Source organism: Tupaia chinensis, unplaced genomic scaffold (assembly GCF_000334495.1).
Source record: "Tupaia chinensis unplaced genomic scaffold, TupChi_1.0 Scaffold000263_1, whole genome shotgun sequence".
Lineage (NCBI taxonomy): Eukaryota > Metazoa > Chordata > Mammalia > Scandentia > Tupaiidae > Tupaia > Tupaia belangeri.
Genome location: NW_006159743.1, coordinates 779,537 through 784,329, shown reverse-complemented (window position 1 = coordinate 784,329; position 4,793 = coordinate 779,537).

The following is a 4,793-nucleotide window of genomic DNA, read 5'->3' as shown; positions in this document are numbered from 1 at the left end:
GGGAAAACATCAATTCCTCATCATCCACAGACAACACAATGGACTCATGGAAATGTCAGATAAACAGTTCAGAATATTTGTAATGACCAAACTGAGATGCAAGAGAAAAGAGACAATGAGGTCCAGGAGATTAGGAAGTCCTTCTATGATTTGAAAGAAGAAATAGACACCTTACAAAATAATCAAATGGAACTGTTAGGGATAAGAATGTGATACAGGACATTAAAACCTCCCTTGAAAGTATTAAAAGTAGATTAGATCATGCAGACGATCGAATCTTGAACGTAGAAGACAAAACCTCTGATGTAGAAAAAAGTATCAAAAAGATTGAGAAAACAACCAAGAAAAATGAGGATAATATACAAAAAATACTGGATACCAACAAGTGCCCCAACATCCAGATCATTGGTATCCCAGAAGAGGAAGAAAATAATACGTTCACTGATAATTTATTTCATGAAATCCTGGAAGAATATTTTCCAAACCCAGAGGCATTCAAATATCCAGACCCAAGAAATACATAGGACCTCAAACAGAATCAATCCAAGAAGATTCTCTCCAAGGCACATCATAGCCAGATTGTCCAAACCCACAGACAAAGACAAGATACCAAAACTGGCAAGAGGGAAACATCAAGTTACCTACAAAAGTCATCCCATCAGGCTAACATCAGACCTCTCATCGGAAACAATGCAGGTAAGGAAAGAATGGTGAAATATAGTCAAAGTATGAAATGAAAAACAATTTCAACCAAGAATACTACTAGCAAGATTATCCTTCATATGGAAAAAAAATAGATAAAAGCTGAAAGAATTTACTAACTCCAGATAAGCTCTCCAAGAGGTTCTGAAGGGAGTGCTATACCAGGAAAACTAAAAAGTCAGAAAAATAGATAGATATAATAGAACAAAAAACAACCAAAAAAATGATTCACTTAATGATAGGAACATGTCGGGAAATATTGATAATAATATTAATGTTAATGGATTAAATTCTCCAATCAAGAGACACAGATGGATGGGGGGGGGGGGAACAAATCCAGGGTGGGGGGGGGGGGAACAAATCCAAAACCCTCTATCTGTTGCCTACAAGAAATGTACCTTATGGATAAAGACATACATGGACAAAAAGTGAAGGGCTGGCTGGCAGATGGTGTGGTGGTTAAGGCAACTGAACTCCTACATGGCTGAAGGAAGTTCTTGTCTCGGACCTGACAGCTTGCTTTCTCATTTTCCTTCTCTCTCACTGTCTCTCTGGTCAACTTCAAAAAAGTAAAATTAAAATAATGACAATGAATTAAATTAAATAATTCTTTAAAAAAAAAAGTGAAGGGCTGAAAAGAGATAGTCCATGCAAGTAGAAATCAAAAATGGGCTGGAGTTGCAATACTGATTTTAGAAAAAATAGACTTTAAGACCAAAACTGTAAGAAGAGACAAAGAGCATTATATAGGAACAAATGGGCTAATTCATCAAGAAGACACAACACTTATAAATATCTATGCACCCAACTCAGGGGCACCTAAATACGTGAAGGAAAGACTGCTAGAGCTAAAAGGAGAGATAGAGCGCAGCACCATCATTATTAGAGATTATGACACTCCATTATCTCCTTTGGACAGATGTTCTAGACAAAAAATTAGCCGAGAGATACAGAACCTGAATGATAGTATAAATCAAATGGGCTTGACAGACATCTATAGAACCTTCCAACCTAAGACCACAAAAATACATTTTTCTCACCCCTTGGTGAGAAAAATGGAACCTTTTCAAAGACTAACCATATGATAGGATACAAATCAAACCTTCACAGGTTCAAAGACATAGAAACTATATCTAGTGTATTCTCTAGCCAAGATGGAATTAAATTTGATATTGATTTCAAGAAAAAGCCTCAAAAATGCACAAACATGTGGAAACTAAACAATCTACTCCTGAATGACTTTTTAACTATTGAAGAAATTAAGTAAAATCAAAACATTTATGGAAACAAATGATAATGAGTACACGAGTTTTCATAATCTATGGGACACTGCAAAAGCAGTCATAAGTGGGAAATTCATAACAATTAGTGTGCATAAGAAGAAGATGGAAAGGTGGCAAATAGACAGCCTTACATCATGCCTCAGAGATTTGGAAAAACAACAACAACAACAAAATGCCAGGCAAAAAGAATTAATAAAGATTCAAGCAGAAATGAGTGAAAGAGAACTACCATTTGATCCAGTAACCCCCCTTCTGGCTATCTACTAAAAGGACAGGAGAATGCTCTGTCATAAAAATGCTTGCACATCACCATTTATTGCAGCATTATTCATGATCGCTAAAGGTAGAACCAACCCAAATGTCCACAAATAGATGAATGGATTGAAAAAGTGTGGCACAGGGACCAGCAATTAGCATAATGGCTATGTCGCTGGACTCCCATGTAGTCAATCGCTATTCAAGTCCCGGACCTGGCGGCTTAAACTCACACCAGGTGTATGTGCATGCGTGCCCAAGATCCCAAGAGGAGAATGGAGGAGAAGGGATTGCAATATGGCCATCCCCCCTGGGGAGTGATTTCTCACTTTCTGTCTCTCTGTCTGTCTCTGTCTTTCTGGTGAGCGCACGTGCCCTATAGCAAAAACCTCTCCAAAATAAAAAGAAAAAAGAAAAAGAAGAAAAAGTGTGGCACATATACTCTATGGAATACTATTCAGCCCTGAAAAACAACAAGACCCTAGCACTTAATAGAAGATTAAGTGGAAGATTTATTACTGAGTGGAGCAAGAAGGCTATGAAAGAAAGATATGGTATGTATTCACTTAATACATACCAACTATCTTCACTCTATGATAGAGATTGAAATATTGGAGGGCATAAAAGCAATGAAAATTGTTATGGATACTGAACACAGTATAGAATGGGGAGTAGTGTGGGGAGAAGGGCAGAGTATAGAGAAGGAAAGCAGAAGAAAAAATAGAGAGGCATGATATTTGGGGGACACAGAAATGGTTTATTACCTGTTGATCATAACATGTATAGTATTCTCAATTGGACTGGTCTGAGAAGTATTTCATGTTAGGCAAATTCTCTTTACAAGCCAAATGATTTATAATGATTGCATATTTTTAAAAATGAAGAATAAAATAATAATAATAAAGTAAGCTGTAAAATGGATGTAGTATAAACTTTTTTGTTAAAAAAAGGAAAAGCAGACATTTATATTTGCATAGGTAACATGTGTTGATATCAACAGACTGAAATTGAGGGGGTATGTACAGACTTAGAATTTTTATAATAATGCATGAGTCTTATTTAATGTGGTAGCCACATTAAGAAGGTACGTAGAATGTTTATTTTCCAAACTAGTATAGAAACAAAAAGGATATAAGAAATGGTTACTTATAAAATGACAAGAAAAGGGGGCCAGGAGATGGCATCGTAATTATGGCGCTGGACTCTTATGTGGCTGACTGCAGTTTGAGTCCCAGACATGGCAGCTTGTGCATGAGTGCCCAAAATCCCAGGAGGAGAATGGAGGAGAAGGGATTGTCTCTCTCTGTTTTTCTCCAGCGAACACATGCACCAGATGGCAAATCCTTTAAAAAAAAAAAAAATCCAAGTAAAATGCTAGAAATAATCACAACAAATATAAGTACACTAGCACCTGCTTATGAAAATTCACAGAATCTCAGTTTGGAGAAAATAACAGAATCTAGATTGTGAAGACATCATTTAGGAGAAGCTTAAAACACAAACATTAATAAACATACTGATCATAGAAAGTACATATTTATTAAAAGTACAAACAGAGAAATAGGAACTAAAAGCATCAATCTGGGGTTTGTAGTTGCCACTAAGGAGAAAAGAAGGGACATATGCAGGAACTTCAAAAAGTTCATGGAAAAATATTTCTAGCATAAAAATACAAGTTTATTGTCCCCGCTGCTATGCCTAGCAGTAATGCAGTGCCCTCCAAGGCTGGAACCCACATGGCCAACCACAGGTTAGGATCTCTGGCTTGGCCTCAAAACATGCAGGACACACGTGCAGGCAGCCCAGGATCATGAGAAACTGATGGCTGAGGAAAGGGGATCGCAGTGGGGCGAGACCCTATAGAAAGCATTTTCTTTGTCTCTCTTTTGCATTTGTATGCTCTCTATACTTACAAAAAGATAGTAGAATTTATTTTGGTGCAAGAAAAATGTGAAATCCATGCCTAATTTTTTCGTGGTATGTGTTTTCCATAAACTTTTTAAAGATCCCTCATAGTATGGGAGAAGTTTATCAAGGGACATCAACTATATAATTTTTTTTTCTAATAATAATCAGATAGCTGAGGTATCTATGGCAAGTTATCTGCCATTTCAAATTCTGGTTTATTAAACTGGGTTGTTGGGAAAGTGGAGACACATTTTTGCATAGAAAAACACAGAAAATTACATCAGGACTTTCCTGCAACCTAATAGTATATGCTCTATCATGCATACAAAATATTTAAAATATTTGTTCAAAGAAATGTACTACAGAGTCAGAAATATGGATAATGTCCTAAGGCACCTATATTTTGGGTACTAAGAAAACTTGTAAAATTTTGAAGGTACATGAAATGAGGAGGAACAGAAATACATTTCCACTACCTGCCCATTAGTTAAGGTTATCATCTATTATGTGCTCACACAAGGCAAACCACGATACTGTTTAAAACACCTGAAGCATGTACATGAAAATGTTTAAGAAGACTTAAGCAAAAAACATCTTTGCACATTTATTACAGTACATACATATTGTCAGGAATTGAAGAAGCAA